Source organism: Ailuropoda melanoleuca, chromosome 10, assembly GCF_002007445.2.
Source record: "Ailuropoda melanoleuca isolate Jingjing chromosome 10, ASM200744v2, whole genome shotgun sequence".
Classification (NCBI taxonomy): domain Eukaryota; kingdom Metazoa; phylum Chordata; class Mammalia; order Carnivora; family Ursidae; genus Ailuropoda; species Ailuropoda melanoleuca.
Window position 1 is genome coordinate 80,930,894 of NC_048227.1, and position 20,960 is coordinate 80,951,853.

Genomic DNA, 20,960 nt, shown 5'->3' on the forward strand with positions numbered 1-20,960 from the left:
CCACTGCAAACTGGGCTTAGTGTACACAGTGTAAAACATGCAAACTCCAAAGCCTGGTTGCTAGGCTCTCAACACAATGAAAAATATTCACGTAAGGTTTATTATAAAGGACCAAGGTGATGGAAAAAAAAAAAAAGCAATTGCCAGTGGTTCCATTGAGAGGTGGTCTCTGAGGTCAATGTCAACGAGCATCTTCATCATTGTCTTTTTGGAAAGGTTAAAGGTTCCTAGTCCAAATGTGGGAACAAACGAAAAAATGTATACCCTGAAACAATAATCTGCAGAGACAAGACAGCGTCAGAAAGACAAAGCCAGTTCAGCTGTGTTTCCTGACAGCCCAGCCCAGCACACTTCCACCTCAGGCAGAGAACCGAGTTTCTAAAGAATAATTATATCAAGTGATGTCATGATGGATGGCCTCTTTCCAGTGGCTTCATGGCTTATCTTTTGAGCCAGAGCGTTAGGGGAGGTAGCCTGCTGTGAACTGTTGTGGCAGTTTGATGGTGGGAGGAGGGGTACGACTGGTCAACTTTTGGTGTTCTAACTCATATGGGAGTGCAGGGCCTGAGTTCCACCCACCCCGTCCTCTGACATTAACCTTGCATTGATGCCACTCCTTTTGTAAAACAAATCTCAATATATTATCAACTTCGCTTGTGCATATAAATTTTTCCCAATAGCTTTGTAGCACTAGACAACATTCAAAGTGCTTTATATATATTTGCCAATTTTAGTCATTCTTACAACCTGACATTGATCCCATTTTATAGATGAGGAAACGAAGCACAAGACGTGAAGTGACATGTGCAGGTCACACTATAGGTAAATGGTAAAGCCAGGACTCAAACCTGCCCCCAGAGCCTGCCCTCAGTCACTCCCAGTGCTGCCATTACAATGATTTTTTTAAAAATTATTATTATTTCCAATAAACTTCTAGGCAAAGCTTATAAAAACAAATCACGGGGCGCCTGGGTGGCACAGTGGTTAAGCGTCTGCCTTCGGCTCAGGGCGTGATCCCCGCGTTATGGGATCGAGCCCCACATCAGGCTCCTCCGCTATGAGCCTGCTTCTTCCTCTCCCACTCTCCCTGCTTGTGTTCCCTCTCTCACTGGCTGTCTCTGTCTCTGTCAAATAAATAAATAAAAATCTTAAAAACAAAACAAAACAAAACAAAAAAACAAATCACATATTCCTCAACAAAAATTCAGGCATAAGCTTTTATTATAGGATGCCATAAACTTGACCATTGTTTATATATTTAAATCACATGTAACTAATGCTTTAAATCGTAAGTAAAATAACTTATTCTTTAAAACATAGCGAAAGAGTCTATCTTCTGCTGTCCTTAACCTGGAATATGCACACCGACACAGAACCACAGCCAGATCACAAGATGTACAAAATATACCTCTTGGGGTATCCACATTTATGTGACGATTTGAAGGAAATTATATTAAATCAAATGTGAATATATATTATAAAGAAAAAAGAAAAATCAGTAAGATAAAATAGCAGATGTCCAAGAAGTGCTGAGCTTACAGCAGCTTGCTTCGATTCTAACTGAAGATTGAGGGCTTCTGGGTTTGTGTTCATGACCTTCTGCCACTTGGAGCATCTTGGGTAGAAAAACCTAAGAAGCACTAAAGAAGAAATCACAAGTGCTATTTGTGCATAAGTAAAGTTTTGCAAGACTTTTTATCTTGTTTTTCACAGACATATTCATAATGATTTTCATCACTTTTATAATTTGAAGGATGGCTGTAAGAATTAAATGGTGCAAACAGAAAAGAAACTCCTGATGTGAGAGCCATAAATAACGCATTTTACACAAAGTAGGAACAAAAGCAACCAACCAACCTCTTGATCTGAAACAAATTTTTTAAAATTATAATTTTTCTCGTATTCTTGTAAGGGTAGAAACAGCTTCATCATCTCTCAGGGGACCACGGTGCTCAGGGAACCATCTCTGTGGCTAAACATTATCTCAAGCACTGGGGCAGCTTCCAAGGAAAGGAGAAAACGTGCTTTTAACCCATTAGCAGTTTCCAAGAAAATGGCACAGATGAAATGAACATATTACAATGCCTGGAAATACAAATACAATGAGTGTGTGTAACAGTTGAGGACAGAGGTTTGTTTTGGTAATATGATTATTTATATATGTAAGAAAGGAACTATAGAGTTTGGGTCTATTCACTCAGTATTTCAATGTCCAGCAGGTGTAACCCTCACCAATTCAAATAGGTAGGCTTACACACACCCCTATAAATAAAGCGTCTGTCAGTCTTTGTGTAGCAAAGCAAACATAGACTAAGGCATTCTCTGGATGAAAGGAGTTTGAGCTGTTATCAGATCCCATTATTGGAGTCACAGGAATAACTCAAGTTAAATGTTCACAATCTCTCTATAAGGGAACTATTGAATACATAATTAAAGCTGTGAATGCATATCGGCTGCTGGCTTTGATGGTATGCAAATTTCACATACCTAGCCCTACCTTCCTTTGCTGCTATTCTACTCTCCCTACATTTTTTAATCCGTATGCAATGTTAAGTGAATGCTCCACTTAACACTACCAGGAGTCATCCTAGTAAAACATGTAAATGTTTTGTGCGTTTAGATGTAATAATACTCTTTTAGACTTTAGAGGTTAAAAAATGAAATTTCTTTTCAGTTTAAGTAAAGCCTCAACCTCAAACATGGAAAGAAACTCACCTTAATAATCTACTTTTACCAATGTCTCCCTCCAACTGTTTGACATCTTGGTCTGGTCCTTGGTCAGGCCTTACTTAAAAGCAAAACTGAATTAAAAATCCATTTTCAATGTCAACCACATTTAGTCACTATTTGTTTATATGTTATTGATCTTAAGAAAATCTCTAATTCCATGCGATTATATAATGGATATAATTATATAAATCTAATTCTAATACAGTTATATAATTCTACCTCTCAGGCAAAAACTGTGACCTAATAAAACCTTTTCAAATCTTATACTCAATAAATTCATGAAGCACAAGTAGTGTCAACCTTTGTCCATTCCTAAAGAGAAGAGTTGCTTTTAACAATTCATTGAAGACATCACAAGTATACTTTTACATAAGTTGATTTTTAAAATTTTTTTCCCAAATGAGGGACCTGAATACCAAAAAGTATCAATAAATCTACTTTAAAGGGAACAACTAAATTACTATGAAAAAGCAGCACAGATGATGTTCAAAGGAAGCATAATTATTCCAGCATTATTTCTAAATATTTTGTTGGTCTGAATAGCAATCATCTTTTAATTAGTGTTTTGTAAATCTGTTGCTATGCATAGCTTTCTACTTGTGGTGTGTTTTAATACATTCCTTGGTCATGTTTTTGCAGTTATAAAAAAACAAATACAGTGTTATTTCTCAACAAGCACATAACATAACTGATCTTATAAAAACATCATTAGTGATGGGAAAGATGCATGCCTCTACTATGACTAAGGGTAGCAGCCCGGTACCTTCCAGGGAAAGGAGATTAATGCATCATTACGTGTGTTTGCAAAGATGGACTTCAGAGCTTTTGCGATGGGCTCCATCCAGGAGGCAGAACAGTGTGAGTGTGACCTGGAAAAAGAGCCCCAGGTTAGCACCGGGGAAGGTGGGAGTGTGAATACTGTTTGGTTTCCAGTTTATTCTTCTGTCCTGCACTATGTCTAAAAAGCCTCTTGAGAAACAGTAAACTGGGAATTTTGACCATAGGATACACAGTTATAAGACATTAAAAATATTTTTTCCAAGGAGAATTATTCAAATTTGAAAAAAAAAATCTTTCAAAAATTTGTTTGTGAGCAGAGGTCTACTCTGGTAGTGCTCTTTGAACTTCAAAAAACAGAGACTCACTTGACATCTGGGAAGAAGGGTGGTATTACCTGAAAGTAGTCAAACAAATCAGAATAGATGAGAGGTCATACCCTCTCAGGGCTTCTCTTTGACTCAGTCTCTCTCAAGGTCATTTTTCCTCTACCAGCTTTTTCTCTCTTCTCTATGTCGCTTCATAACCTCAACTTGCACGTGCCTTTGACTTACTCAAGCCTGTGGCAATTTGACAGGGCCAGTAAAATTACTTCTTGGGAATTCATTCCTTGTTTCTTACTCCAAATTTCCGAGGGGAGGACTCTAGTTGGTCCAGCTCACCTCTGCCTGCCTGGCCCTGAATGAACGATGGTAAATCTACTAACGAGCTCTCTTGGGGTCAAGCTTGTCCAATCTCTGAGCATGTGTGGGGTACAGCTCCTGGAATGACTTAAGACTTCACGGAGCAAGGACTATCAAGGGAGCACCTTCCCTAGAAAGCCCGGCAGCAGGACTGATGGTGACCAACAACTCCAGGACACTTCATTTCTAGTATCCTCTCGGCCCATTATGAAAATATGCAGCTATTTATTCAACATTTTTATTAAGCATTAGTGGGTCAGATGTGGGAAGAAATGACAGTTCGAGGCTGCTTGAAAGCACCTGTTCTCAGGGAGCCCCTTGACTACCGCCTCATCCCCTGCAGACCTGTGGAGGCTCCCATGCTTGGCACTCATCACTGAAGGCACATTTTTTATTTGATATGTTTATGAAATTAATTTATTCTGTCAGTGTGAAGGAAAGATGACTTTCTTTGTATGCATACTTCCTCTTTGCATAAAAACTGGGCTTGTGTCTTCACAGCACAAAATTCAAGACTGGAGTCTCCAAATCATTCTGGAGGGTTTACAGCATTGTACTCTCTGAAATGATAGAAATACAAATATCTCGCTAAGACATAAATAAAAGAAAATATAGGTGCCAAAGCAGGGAGAGCTGAGATGAAGGAAGCAATGCCTGGAGAAGGCAAGAAGGGAGACCCACATGAAGAATGATGTTTTCTTATTTAATAATGTCTGCTAGTCACAAGGTAGAATCTTGCCGTATTTGTTTGTTTATGTATTTTTTTTTCACCAAGTTTAACTCTTTTTTTCTTGGCAGACACTCAATGCTTTAAAAAGATCTTTCACTATCGCAGCCAGGTGATCAAGGTTAACAACAACAGTATACGTCATGTTGATAGTACGTACCCTTGATACGATGTGGTAAAAATGACACTTCACTTTTGTGGCCTTTCCCCAAAAAATGCATGCATAACCCCAGAGTAATCACTAGACAGGCATCAGACAAATCACCTTTGAGGAACGTTCTTAAACACCCCTGACCAATACTCCTCAAAAACAATCAAGGTCACTGTCACAGCCATGACAGCCTAAGGAGACAAGCTAACTAAACATAATGTGATATCCTGGATGGGATCCTGGAACAGAAAAAGGACACTAAGTAAAAACAAAGGAAATAAAAATAAAAATAAACTAAGGAAATATGAATAAAACTAAGAGAATATGAACTAAAGAAATATGAACTTTAGTTAATAATAATGTATCGATTTTAGTTTGATAATTGTAACACTGTTATAATTGTAACCATGTTAATGTAGGACATTAATAACAAGGAAAACTGGTTATAGGATACATCAGAACTCTCTATACTATCTTCCCAGTTATTCTATAAATCCGAAGCTGTTCTTAGAAAGTAAAATCTATTTTAAAAAAATCAATACTACTTAAAGGAACACGAAACATTCTTTTTGTTTGTTTTAATGAAAAAAATGAATGTAATAGTTTTGATCTGTTACGGCTGCACTTAAAGATTCTCTTTTAAGTTATGTGGAGTTACAGTGCTTCATAAACTCACTTTGCTCACAGGTTCTAGAAATTTAAAAAAGAAAGAGAGAAATAAGGAGTGGAAAGGGGTTACATTGTTCAGGGATCTTGCCCTTCTATCAAACACACTGCTTTAAAAAAAATCAAGTATGTAATGATACAATCATTCATGCCTCGGCTCCATTTTAAAACTCAATGCAACTGTACTATACCAAATATTACAAGTATATGAAAAGAAACAAAATGCCTAGGTCCAGACATACAACAAATTGCCCCTTTTTCCATTTTTACCCCATATGCCTTCCTACTTGCTGCAATCATAGTTTGATAAAATTGGGAACTCTTTTATACTAAAATTTTATGACTAACATTTCCCAGGTTACTTCACAGTCTTCACATTTTCCCTTTAAAAGCTTGCATAACAGCCCACCAAGCAGATATAACCACAATCTTGTTGAACAATCCCCTGGTGCTAACGTTTCCAATTCCCATTTCCACCACAGAAGAATCCGATTTCCCCTACTCCTCTGTGTTACTCAGCTGAAAGTTGAGGTGATAACAGCAGTGTGTTTATTCCTTGAAAAAACATTCAATGTCTGAAACCCCCCTTTTTAAAAAATATTTTATGTGTTTATTGAGAGAGCAAGTAAGCAGGGGGAGGGGCAGAGAAAGAAGGAAACAGAATCCCAAGCAGACTCCCTGCTGAGCACGGAGCCCAACTCTGGACTCCTGGGCTCCATCTCATGACCTTGAGCTCCATTTCATGACCCTGAGATCATGACCTGCGCTAAGACCAAGAGTCTGCCGCTCAATGGACTAAGCCACCCAAGAGCCCCTGGCGTCTGACCCCTTGACCCACGAGCAGCTCCTGCTAGGGCCCAGGGGGGAGGTGTGCAGGCCCCTGCTCAGCAGTTTCCACACCGCAGAGCGGAAGTGCAGCTCCTGGCACTATGCTAGGCTTCCTCCTTCCCCTTCCGGTTCTCCTGAGGCCACACTCTGAAATCATGATGCCTCTGGCATCTAAAGACCTCTAACCCACTCATAAAAGAAAAAAATGAAAGTTGCTGCTCTTAATTTTATGCATCACATGTCTAAAAAATGAAATTTCTTCATGGACAAGAACTTGAAAGAGAGTAGTAACAGGTGAGAGAGGCCATGCTGGATAATAAATCACGAAGCCGCAGTGTCTCTGGAGGCGGAGGTCATGTGTTATTTGTAAAATGTCATCATGCTGAGATCATCACTGAAACCTGTCAACTCCAGAGAGATAAATGCACCACACAACTGGCTTCTTTTCTGTGTGTGTGTGTGTGTTTACATCACAAGTGATTAAATGAAATGTGTTATTCTTCCCAACTCCACAAGTCAAGCTCGAGTTTGGTTTTGCTACAGATAGAGACAGGAGGGGAGGCACACTTATCCCTACTTTAAAACATGTTCTGTGGCAAAAGGCACAGGAAACTAGGGGCTGGGACCAAAATGGGTAGGAGTGCTCAGTACCAACTCATAAAAATGATCACTAAATTGGCATAATTTACGTCAGGGAGATGAAAAGCATGAGTAATGTTCTTGTCAAAAAAGGACATTCTGGACTATCCCAGACAAACAAGCAATAGAAGGACGCTGGAGTCCTGCCCACACAGCCTCATGAGTAAACATTTGTGAGGTCAGGCTCAGCAGGGAGACACAGGAGGTTCCTTTCTTTGTGAGTTGGAATCAATACATAGAGCCCACTGCTCGGCCCAAGAGAGAATGGAAGAGTCCAGAAAACCGACACGAAGCAGATAATATCACATCAGCCAGCTCTGACCCATCTCGGTGACTGTGAGCCAAGATGCAGGTGGGAGTTAAGTTTGGTGTGGAAGGACAGACTGCCACATTTGGTCTGACTGTACTGGGTCAGGCCTGCACACACTGGGAAAACATTTTACCATGAAGGGACTGGACAGTACAAAGGAGCTTTTTCTAGTTAGACATAGTAATTATCTTTTTCATTGTTAAATTGGCTTAGTTCGCTTTAGGTACGATTCTTTCGTATGTCAATAGACCTCACTCTATCACAGGAGGGTTCAAAGTCTTGAAAATTCTTTGCATCCTTTTTCCCCACTATAATTTTTTTGTCCTCTTCATATTTTCCTGTTTCTGCATTATTTCTCCCTTTTCAAAATTCTGGTAATATTTGCCTGTTTAAATGAATAAAATTCAGACAACTTGTATCTTGTGGAATTCAGTTGGCTGTAGTGTCAAAACTTCTCTTTCTTCATAGAAAATTAACTGGGTGTTCAAGAAGCTGCTTGATTCATAGTCAGCTTCAAACACTAGTCCAGTCTAATAAATCAGCCTCCAAATTAGGTTTATCAATGTGGAAAAAGTTGCGTTTTTATTTCACTTTTCAGAAACATCAGTCAGTGGGTTCCTAGGGCACTATGCCTACCTTATTCATATTTGTATTATCCATAGGGCCTAGCTGAGATCATCTTCTATAACAGGAATTCAGGAGTATTGAATAAAGTAGAAAAATACAGTGTTGATTAAGGTAAAAAAAAGAAAATGGGACATAGTTAAAATATGAATTTGGATAAAAATAGAAATCCAACACAAGTTTCGTGAAGGTGGGTTCTCATGACACCCCTCTCTCCCACACCAGGGGTGGTTATGGAACAGTCTGATGCTCCTACCGCAGACCTGACTCTCTGGCTGCCTGAGCTGGGATTAGGGCCTGGGGTGGGAAGGGCAGGGCTTAGCAGGCCAGGCAAAGCAGAGGCAAAGGTGTTATCTGAAATCGTAAACAACGCCCTGGCTGTAGAGCTGTAGAGCTTCTGGAAGGTGATGGCACTGCCAGGTGGCAACAACGGTGGCTGAGAAAGCAGGGGCTGGTTTATGGCCCCATGTGTCCCCTCTTCAAGACCTCTTCCCATAGAGTTCAACAACACAGATACAAAGACTTGCCAGGTCTGGTGATAGAATGTCACGTAAGCAGTAAGGGGACACTGCTCCAGGTGATGAAGGAGTAGAAGGCCAGACAGGGGACAGTGAGGCAGGGATGGCAGACACCAGCTTTTCAGACTGGGGACCCTGCTTAGCTTACCCAGGTACTTTGAGTGTCATTTAATGGACGAGTCCACCCAAAAGGAGCTATCAGAGGGAGATACTCTGTAGTCTGCTGAACCAGGACTCTGACTTCTAAATTACCATATGGTGGGGCGCCTGGGTGGCTCAGTTAGTTAAGCATCTGCCTTTGACTCAGGTCATGACCCCAATGTCCTGGGATCAAGCCCCATGTCGGGCTCTCTGCTCAGTGGAGAGCCTGCTTCTCCCTCTGCCTGCCGCTCTGCCTACTTGTGCTCTGTCAAATAAATAAAATCTTTTTTAAAAAAATAAATAAATTACCAAATGGCCCCAAGATCAGAATTGGAGGCAAGTACATGAGACCTTTTGTTTTACTGAGACACAGAGGCCTCAACCCATGTGGGCCAGGGAGAAGAGATGTCAGTGAGGGCAGTATAGACATGAGTTTTCCTTACTAAAGGGCTGATTTTCCGGTTTTCAGTGCTGTCTTCTTCTGGCTGGGATCCCAAGAACAAGCATGACTGACCTTCCTTGGGAGGGGGCTCATCTGCCACATCAAACAGGAAGTTAGTGGGACTGATGACATTGCAGGGGCAGCTCCCAGGATGGCCCCCAAGGAGGGGTGGATTCTAGCCATGTGATGTTCCCCTCAGATTCTGATCCATGCCTTAAGCCTTACAGGTCAATTTGTTTGGGAAGCCAGAGAGCTTCTTGTAATTCATCTTGCAGCACCCGTACACGCCTCCGAGGACTCCTTCAAACTATGACTGTGGCACGGAGTGAGAAGGAACCCCACGACTCAGTGACGTACTACCTGCCCAGAGCCAGACATTCTAACATAGGCCTCCTTGACCTAAGCCGTTGGCTATTTCTGAGTCATTTGACATAGCGATGTTTGACAGATACTTTTTAGAGTAACACCTGGATTCACCACTGGCTGTGCAGAGATGGGAACACTCTCTGATCAAATTCAGATCTACAGGCTTTACTTGAGTGAGTATCACTGATTTGGGGACTTGGCGAAATTCTAAGTTTTTTTTTAAACTTTAACTTATTAGAAGGAGAGAAGTTAGAATTTTCTCATTCTCCCAGCCCCACTTTGCCTGCCATACACCTTTTATGTGTGGACACTTCTTCTCTTTGCCAGTATACTGTCATCTATTCATTCAAGCTGTCTTGGAGACTTTTCCAATATTGGCACCAAAGGAACCTGTATTCTATTAATAGTAGAAGGTATTATACTTGTTTGCACATAGAGTTATGAGCTATTAATCCTAAGGTCAAGTCCTGAAGATGAAGTCTTGTATTTAAAAAAGAAACAAAGCTGTAACTAAGACTACAACACTTCATTCTGTCATCAGTGTCTTTGTCTGGAGTAGAGCACTACGCATTTCTACTGGGTTTTCATTTCTTCAATTACTCTTCCATGAAGGCATGTGATGGCACATACTAGGCATCTGGTTGAATCTTGAGATCCCTTGAAAACAGAATGTAAAGACCCAGGTTTGTAGGCAGGAAGTTCATTTGGAAGCGTTCATCAATGGTACATATACGGCATAGTGGGTGGGTGCTCTTGCTTAATTTAGCTCATTTAATTTTCACAACAATCCTAAAAGGAAATAACAATAACAGGTAAACTTTGAAAGGCACAATTCCAAGTTGTTCACAGGTATTTACTCAGCAATAACCATCATCAATACTTTAAGTCCAATGTTTTATCAATGAAGAAGCTGAGGAACAGAAACGTTAGGAAAGTGCCCGACATTTTGCAGCCAGTGAACAGCGGAGTCACAGTCAAATCCTGATAATTTGGTACCAGAGACCTTGCTCTTAGCCATGAAGCTCCACTGCCTCTTGAATAGTGGGATAGTATGTTTATTTGTTTTTTTCGATTTGCTTAGGGATTTATTTTTAATAGACTTTATTTTTTAGAGCAGTTTTAATTCACAGCAACATTGAGCAGAAGGTAGAGATTCCTCATCCCCATCTTGCCCCCACACATGCACAGCCCTTCCCATTATCAACATCCCCCACCAGAGTGGTACATTTGTTACAACTGATGAACTCACATTGACAGATCATTATTACCTAAGACCATAGCTTACATTAGCGTTGACTTTTGGTGTGTACATTCTATAGGTTTGTACAAATGTAGAAGGACATGTATGTACGTGTCCTTATAGTATCATACAGATTGGTTTTATTGCTGTAAAAATCTTCATGCTCTACCTCTTCATCCCTCCCTCCTCCTTAACCCCCCCGGCAACCATTGATCTCTGTACTGTCCCCATAATTTTGCCTTTTCCAGAATGTCATATAGTTGGAATCATACAGAATGTAGTCTTTTCAGACTGGCCTCTTTCACTTAGGAATGCGTATTTAAATTTCTTCCATGTCTTTTCATGGCTTGATAGCTTGTTCTCTCTCTCTCTTTAATAACAGAGTAATATTCCATCGTCTGGATGTGCCACAGCTTATGTACCCATTCACCTATCAAAGGACATCTTGGCTGCTTCCAAGTTTTAGCAATTATAAATAAAGCTGCTATAAACACCCATGTGCAGGTTTTTGTGTGGACATTGGTTTTCAACTCCTTTTGGTAAATACCGAGGAGAGTGATTGCTGGATCATACGGTAAGAGTATGTACAGTTTTGTAGAAAAGTATCAAACTGTCTTTCAAACCGTCTGTACCATTTTGCATTCTCAGAGCAACGAATGAGAGTTCCTGGTACTCCATATCCCCATCAGCATTTGGTGTTGTCAGTGTTCTGGATTCTGGCCACTGTAGTGTGTGGTGGTTTCTCACTGCTGCTTTAACTGCATTTCTTTTTCATGACATATGACATGGCATTTTTCATATGCTTATTTGCCATCTGTATATCTTCTTCAGTGGGGTACCCATTAAAGTTTTTGCCCAATTTTTAATCAGATTGTTTCCCTTTTGTTGAGTTTTAAGAGTTCTTTATATGTTTTTTTAACAGTCCTTTATCGGATATGTTTTTTGCAAATATTTTCTGCCAGTCTGTGACTTGCCTGCTCTGATAAGTGTGATTCTCTGTATCTGCCTGTCCACCTCTCCAATTTTAGGGGCAGCAGTTTGCCATGTGACCTCCTTTCCTTACAGAACTAAAAGGAGTTGTTGACTTTTCAGTTTGTTCACCTTTTTATTGCTATGACCATGTGGCAACTTCCAAGCTGACTGTAAGCCATAACAGAAACCAAAAGTCAGTATGTTTATTTTCCAGATGAGAAAACGGAGACTCACATATATTTGCATTAACTGTCTGGCCACAACTTTTCTATCAACCACTCCTAGAGCCGCTGAAGTCTATACGGCCACATTTTGTGTCACATGATCCTTTTCTTCCCTGGCCCTCTTTGTCTGGCCATAGATGATTAGACCAAGGATGGATAAAAGGAAAGCAACCATAGGCTGGAAGGCAACCCCTGACTTAGGGACTGGTATTAAAAACAAAATGACTTGGGCCAACCTGATCATTCCTTTCAGAAAAACTGAAATGGGAACAAAGATGATTTTAATCAATGAGAAGTCAGAGAGGTAATTAGAGAAGATCTGGGGAATGGACCAGAGCCACATTAATCCCAAAATGGTAGGTTCACAAACCAGAGGGTCTCTTGAGTTGGCCCAAATCCAACACAGCTCCAGTGCCAGGCTCAACAAGACCCAGCACCATGTGGATTTTGCCTCTGGCTTTCTCCTGAGATTCACTTCCCTGCAAATCTCCATTATACACTCTTGATGTCAGCTAGCCTGGATGGATCTCTACTCCATATTACCAAGGCCTAAAGCAAAACTACGCTATATTTACCGGTGGAGCGAGACACTAAATCCACATTTATCTGACTCAAAAGTCCGTGGACTGCCACAGCCTTCCATTCAGCCCAAGAAGCAGTATGTCTATTCTGATATCTTGTGATTATATTCCCAGGTGAATCTGAAAATGCAAAGAGGCCAAAGCAGGTAGGATGTGAGGCTTAGTTTAACAAATTCTAAGTGGACCATTATAATATATACAACACAGACCCCTTAAAATGGGAGATATATTAAAGGTGAAAAGAATCATTTAGAAGTCAGGGGTCTTTTCTTTGCCTCGGTCTCAGACTGGAGGAGCCTTACCCTGAGAGTACTTGCAAGGGATTTCAAGTCTTGGAGAAGGTAAGTATGGCAAAAGGTCAAAATAATAAGACATGGTAAACTTTCAAGGGAGCTCTGCTTCCTTATTGCAATAAAAATAAAATCTGGCTTTGTTCCTGAACCTCCTAGAGTCCCTAAAAATAACCTATCAATTTTTTTCTGCTTAGAACAATAATGTATATTCATTGTATTCTTGAATTGTTTTCTTTCTTGTTTTATTTTTTCTAGTTTTCTATCATTTTATATTTTTATTTCCCCTTTCCTTTTTCCATAACCACTTTTCATAATCATTTCTTTCATAATCAGTTTTATTTTAATTTTCTTTGGATTTTTTTGTTTTAAAAAATCACACCTAATTTATCATTTTTATTTAATTTATTAAAGGACAAGAAAGAAATATAATTGAAAAGAGAACAGCTATAAACATAGTCTTGTAGCATCTGTCATGAAAAGAAATGGTCTGCAGGAATGACACTTTTTCCTCATGTCCTGTGCCAGACAACCCCTTCATAAGCGGTTACATCATGTAAATTTATTCACTGAGCAGACCACCCTCCACCAGGGGGACAGGGGTCAGCAGAGAAGCATCATTCAGGAAGCTTCATCAATATATTTTCTATTTTGTTTTACGAAACATCCATGGGGTATTGATTCTTCTAATATTACTCCTTAGAAGGAGGCACAATATAATAAGATACAAGATTTACACCAGGTTTCTGGAGTTCAGTATTTAATTTTTCTGCCTCTGACCTGTCTAATACTGATCTGATTAGTTCCTTCCAGAACAGTTATGGAAGAATGACTTGAACCACTGTGGTCGTCATTAAGTGCAGGCTTTCTTATGAAATTAAACACACACTGACGATATGAGCCAGCAATCCACTCCCAATCCTACCTTACAGAAATGAAAACTGCGTTCACACAAAGCCTAAACATGAGTGTTTATAACAGCTTTGTTTGTAAGGGCTAAAAACTAGAAGTAACTCAAATGTCCTTCAACCAGTGAACAGATGCACAAATCCTGATACATTCAGACAATGGATTCAGCAATGGAAATAAAAAGTTACTGAGGCAACATGGAGAGAGCTTACATATACATTACGTTAAGTGAAAGGAGACAGACTTTGGGGCGCCTGGGTGGTGCAGTCGTTACACGTCTACCTTCGGTTCAGGGCGTGATCCCGGCGTTCTGGGATCGAGCCCCACATCAGGCTCCTCTGCTAGGAGCGCTTCTTCCTCTCCCACNACATTACGTTAAGTGAAAGGAGACAGACTTTGGGGCGCCTGGGTGGTGCAGTCGTTACACGTCTACCTTCGGTTCAGGGCGTGATCCCGGCGTTCTGGGATCGAGCCCCACATCAGGCTCCTCTGCTAGGAGCCTGCTTCTTCCTCTCCCACTCCCCCTGCTTGTGTTCCCTCTCTCACTGGCTGTCTCTCTCTGTCAAATAAATAAATAAAATCTTAAAAAAAAAAAAAAGAAGATTTAAAAAGCTATGTACTCTATGACTCCATTTGTATGACAACCAGAAAAAGCAAAACTATAGAGACAGAGAATAGGTCAGTGGTTTCTAGGGCCTGAATGTGGAAGGAGAGGTTGCCTACAAAGGGGCTTGAGTAAACTCTCTGGAGTGATGGAAATATCTGCATCTTGATTGTGATGGTAATTACCCTACTGCATGCATTAGTCAAAACTCACAGAACTGGACACTTAAAGTGATGAGTCATTCTGTATGTAAATTATACCTTAGTAGGAAAAACTTTTTTTCCCAAGGTCCTGGGTTTGGAATCAAACTGTATCTAAACCTTGGCTCCTCCACATTTCAGCTATGTGAACATAAGGTTACATAACCTTTCTGCGTCTCATTTTCTTAACTTGTAAAACAGAGCTAGTAACTGCAGAGGGTTGTTGAGAAAATTAAATAAAATGAGGTATATAATTGTTTTTCACAATGCCAGGCCATACAAGTGCTCAATAAACAGCAGCTGTTATTTTTATCCTCCCATTAAAGAGATAAGAGGTTGTTAGGGCATAGGTTTCTAGATAGAATTGTGTGGGTTTCTCTTTTAAACAGAAAGTTGAAGTTTTATTAAAGAGCTTGTTAGAAACACTAGAGCCCCATAAAGAGAGGGCATCCCCTTTATGTTTTAAGAAAAATCTTACTGCCCACATGAATTCTTTTCAATTATTTCTCTAAAATGTTGAGGATGGGTTCCAAAAGTCATTTATTCATCTCTCTTGAAAGAATAAAGGCCCTATTAAGTAAATTTAAGTTTTTGGAAAACATGAATACATAGGTAAATAACCCTTCAGAACCTAGACTACAGTATCATAGTTCTTGAGATATAACGATTCATTCAATCATTCATTCAACCGAAGAGCACCCTACACGCACCAAATACCAACTGTCTTGAGTATTGGAAATTCAGCAGTTGCCCAAGTAAGAAAAAGTTAGAGTCCACAAGGACCTTCAGTTCCACATTTAATGAAATTTAGAATCAGCTTCCTATGCATCCTATCTTCAGACATTTGAATTAGATTCCTCTAGTCCCCAGTCATTTGGAAAAAATCATGAAGACATCTCCCTCAATCACCCATACCTTTCCGTTGGGTCCCACAATGTCTATTTCTCTACACTTCCTCCCTCTTGGGGCTTAGATTCCCTCAGACTATGCCTTATATCCCCCTTTTTAGTTAACTTTTTTATTTTGAAATAATTATCAACTCACAGGCAATTATAAAAAATAATACAGAGAGTCCTGTGACCATTCATTCAGCTTCTTCCAATGGTAAAAAATCTTCTGTAACTATCGTACAATATCAAAACCAGGAAATTAACACGGTACAATCCAGTTAACTGGACTGCCAGCCATATTCAGACTTAAACCCACACTCCTTGCCCATTGATTGAAATTTTCCTCAGCTCCCTGACCTTAGTACCTTTCTAGATTGGAGAGAGTTTCTCCTCCCTTGGAAACCTGAAGTTGAGTCCCCTAAGACTCACCTGGAACTTTTCAACCCCCATGATCAGAGATACTCCACTCAAATGCCGTTGTCACAAATTCACAATCTCAAAGTCAGTTCTGTTGTGTGTCTGCCAAAATGTCATGCCAGATTTCGTTTGAAACCACAAGGACAGTTATTTCTACCTTGTGTGAAATCCTGTCCTCGCATGTCACTGTCTGAAATGCAAGCTTTTTCTCCTGTTTTCCCATGCTCTCACCTTCAGATATCTCAGTGCTACATCCTTTTCACCAGCCCACTCTCCCACCCCTTTTCTTTCTTCAACATTTTTCAACTACTTAATGAAATTCATGGTTCATGGTAATTAAATTCTCTCACAAGCACACACACAACCTAAACACCCTTCACAGAATGACAACTTCGTCTTCTTACCTTAAGTAAGGATAGACTTTACGAAGTTACAATCTCTCTCCCTAGAAAATCTTAAGTGAAAGATATTAATTTTTCCTTGCTCTGCATTAGCAGAGCCTGACCATACAGCAATGCCATCAGCCAGCCATGTGGCCACAAGATGGTATCGGGATTCTCACAGATGTTCAATGCTTCTTCCAAACTCTTGTTCTTCCATCTCTGCATACAAACCTCCATGCCATCTGACTATTCTGCCTTCTATGCTCCTGATTGCTGGCCTCTACCAGCCTGATATTTAACTTACATCTCAGTACCCTACTTATAGCTTACTTCTCTATTCCATGTTCTTCTATCATACTGAGTAACACTGACATCCACCAATGTCCTCAGGGATGACTTTTCCACCACTCTACATTCTATATCCTACATCTATGGCCACATCATGGACATGTTATAAAGCCAGACCATCCTAATGAGACACCTTAACCTCCAATGCCCACTATGATCTCTCTCCTATCTTTTGAAGTATTTTACATCCACTGATGCCTTTAAATCTACTTCTAGTGTTGTCTCTTTCGGGTCCCCCAGTTACCCCAATTCTTCCTGATATCTCCATTTTCTCTCAACTTCTCTGTTTCTTCTTCAACTCACTTACTTCCCTACCTAGTCTTGGCACCACAGCAGATGACTTGAATTCTTCATCAGCAATCCAACTCCCAGCCACCTACCCGTCTTAGACTGTATGTTCCTGCTAAAGCTCCAATACCACATCACACCCAAAATCTGTGCTCCATTCTTCCACAGCTAGAATGTTTAGCATTGTTAAAGAAAATGCCTGAACAATCAGATTGTTGCTACTACAGCTGAACTCCCAATGGTCTTCAGCTGAACTCCCAATGCCATTCAGCAAACCTCTTGCTTGTTCACAGTAATCTGAGTCCCTCCTTTCCCATCCCCTGCAACTGTGCCGAACCTTCACCATTCAGCACAGTGTCCCTACCCCACTGCACCTATACCACTTCCACTCTCAGTTGTCATGTACAAATTTAAGTGATCACCCTGATAGCAATGAGGAGGATGTGGAGAGGTAGCCAGCCTCCAAGATGATCTGGATGCCCCTGGCTTTCCACTAGGACTCTGTTAANCGTCTCATTTTCTTAACTTGTAAAACAGAGCTAGTAACTGCAGAGGGTTGTTGAGAAAATTAAATAAAATGAGGTATATAATTGTTTTTCACAATGCCAGGCCATACAAGTGCTCAATAAACAGCAGCTGTTATTTTTATCCTCCCATTAAAGAGATAAGAGGTTGTTAGGGCATAGGTTTCTAGATAGAATTGTGTGGGTTTCTCTTTTAAACAGAAAGTTGAAGTTTTATTAAAGAGCTTGTTAGAAACACTAGAGCCCCATAAAGAGAGGGCATCCCCTTTATGTTTTAAGAAAAATCTTACTGCCCACATGAATTCTTTTCAATTATTTCTCTAAAATGTTGAGGATGGGTTCCAAAAGTCATTTATTCATCTCTCTTGAAAGAATAAAGGCCCTATTAAGTAAATTTAAGTTTTTGGAAAACATGAATACATAGGTAAATAACCCTTCAGAACCTAGACTACAGTATCATAGTTCTTGAGATATAACGATTCATTCAATCATTCATTCAACCGAAGAGCACCCTACACGCACCAAATACCAACTGTCTTGAGTATTGGAAATTCAGCAGTTGCCCAAGTAAGAAAAAGTTAGAGGCCACAAGGACCTTCAGTTCCACATTTAATGAAATTTAGAATCAGCTTCCTATGCATCCTATCTTCAGACATTTGAATTAGATTCCTCTAGTCCCCAGTCATTTGGAAAAAATCATGAAGACATCTCCCTCAATCACCCATACCTTTCCGTTGGGTCCCACAATGTCTATTTCTCTACACTTCCTCCCTCTTGGGGCTTAGATTCCCTCAGACTATGCCTTATATCCCCCTTTTTAGTTAACTTTTTTATTTTGAAATAATTATCAACTCACAGGCAATTATAAAAAATAATACAGAGAGTCCTGTGACCATTCATTCAGCTTCTTCCAATGGTAAAAAATCTTCTGTAACTATCGTACAATATCAAAACCAGGAAATTAACACGGTACAATCCAGTTAACTGGACTGCCAGCCATATTCAGACTTAAACCCACACTCCTTGCCCATTGATTGAAATTTTCCTCAGCTCCCTGACCTTAGTACCTTTCTAGATTGGAGAGAGTTTCTCCTCCCTTGGAAACCTGAAGTTGAGTCCCCTAAGACTCACCTGGAACTTTTCAACCCCCATGATCAGAGATACTCCACTCAAATGCCGTTGTCACAAATTCACAATCTCAAAGTCAGTTCTGTTGTGTGTCTGCCAAAATGTCATGCCAGATTTCGTTTGAAACCACAAGGACAGTTATTTCTACCTTGTGTGAAATCCTGTCCTCGCATGTCACTGTCTGAAATGCAAGCTTTTTCTCCTGTTTTCCCATGCTCTCACCTTCAGATATCTCAGTGCTACATCCTTTTCACCAGCCCACTCTCCCACCCCTTTTCTTTCTTCAACATTTTTCAACTACTTAATGAAATTCATGGTTCATGGTAATTAAATTCTCTCACAAGCACACACACAACCTAAACACCCTTCACAGAATGACAACTTCGTCTTCTTACCTTAAGTAAGGATAGACTTTACGAAGTTACAATCTCTCTCCCTAGAAAATCTTAAGTGAAAGATATTAATTTTTCCTTGCTCTGCATTAGCAGAGCCTGACCATACAGCAATGCCATCAGCCAGCCATGTGGCCACAAGATGGTATCGGGATTCTCACAGATGTTCAATGCTTCTTCCAAACTCTTGTTCTTCCATCTCTGCATACAAACCTCCATGCCATCTGACTATTCTGCCTTCTATGCTCCTGATTGCTGGCCTCTACCAGCCTGATATTTAACTTACATCTCAGTACCCTACTTATAGCTTACTTCTCTATTCCATGTTCTTCTATCATACTGAGTAACACTGATATCCACCAATGTCCTCAGGGATGACTTTTCCACCACTCTACATTCTATATCCTACATCTATGGCCACATCATGGACATGTTATAAAGCCAGACCATCCTAATGAGACACCTTAACCTCCAATGCCCACTATGATCTCTCTCCTATCTTTTGAAGTATTTTACATCCACTGATGCCTTTAAATCTACTTCTAGTGTTGTCTCTTTTGGGTCCCCCAGTTACCCCAATTCTTCCTGATATCTCCATTTTCTCTCAACTTGTCTGTTTCTTCTTCAACTCACTTACTTCCCTACCTAGTCTTGGCACCACAGCAGATGACTTGAATTCTTCATCAGCAATCCAACTCCCAGCCACCTACCCGTCTTAGACTGTATGTTCCTGCTAAAGCTCCAATACCACATCACACCCAAAATCTGTGCTCCATTCTTCCACAGCTAGAATGTTTAGCATTGTTAAAGAAAATGCCTGAACAATCAGATTGTTGCTACTACAGCTGAACTCCCAATGGTCTTCAGCTGAACTCCCAATGCCATTCAGCAAACCTCTTGCTTGTTCACAGTAATCTGAGTCCCTCCTTTCCCATCCCCTGCAACTGTGCCGAACCTTCACCATTCAGCACAGTGTCCCTACCCCACTGCACCTATACCACTTCCACTCTCAGTTGTCATGTACAAATTTAAGTGATCACCCTGATAGCAATGAGGAGGATGTGGAGAGGTAGCCAGCCTCCAAGATGATCTGGATGCCCCTGGCTTTCCACTAGGACTCTGTTAACATTTGTTAAGTAAAGCACGGGGTGGGACCGTGAGCCAAGATTCCACAACAGACCACAAAAGAAATTGAAATAAAGAAGTTTATTAGTCTCAGATGCTGGAAAAAGTATAGTGTATGCCTTAAAGGACCACATGGGGAGGTGAAGGCAGAGTGCAGACAGAAAGAAAAGCAGGACCTGGGGTAGATGCCTTTATTAGGATCCATGGGTAGAGTGCTTGAGGTTTCCAGGCTAGGACCAGATTGTTTAATTTAAACCAAAAGAGTGGGGTTTTGTTAAGTCCCACGAGGGTCTTATCTAGGTGGTACATAAGATATACAAGCACTAAGAGGCAGGGGAGACCGCTGATCCTGAGGGCTATTGGGGAAGTCGTATCAGGAACTTAGATTTGCTTGTGACTTTGAGGCTGCTGGCTAGGTCCTGTGCTTGTGAGTGGAGCTGGTGTCAGGCCTCTTGGCCACAAAATGGACACCAAGGCAGCAATACCTTGGGGTGGGTTAGCAAAACTCTCCACACCTTCTGTCATGGCCTGTGTGGTCAACAGATTTTGCATAATCATCAGAATACTGTACACATGAAAATGTATGACTTTTGAGGCCAGATCATAAAAGGCATTACAGCCTCTGCCTGTATTACTTGCTCTGGTGGAAGGTGAACTGCTAGGCCAGAAGGTGATTCAAGCCACTTTGTGGGAAGGACTACCAGAGAGAAACTTGAAGCCTCCCACCAGCAACCCATACCAGTAAACCATGCATGAGAGCTACCTCGCAAGTGGGTCCTCCAGCCCCGGTCAAGCTTTCAGAAAACTGCAACCCCAGCTAATACCCTGATGACGGCTTCGTAA

General features: G+C 40.6%; 1 long non-coding RNA gene across 1 annotated transcript in view; it reads right to left on the reverse strand.

The window, feature by feature from the left end:
- Nucleotides 1-4,378: 4,378 nt before the first annotated feature.
- LOC117803996 overlaps nucleotides 4,379-20,960 on the reverse strand; it is a 34,194-nt gene continuing 17,612 nt past the window's right edge. Inside the window, exon 3 of the long non-coding RNA XR_004628142.1 lies at nucleotides 4,379-4,750. This is a non-coding gene — a long non-coding RNA (uncharacterized LOC117803996). The remainder of the gene's footprint in view (nucleotides 4,751-20,960) is intronic.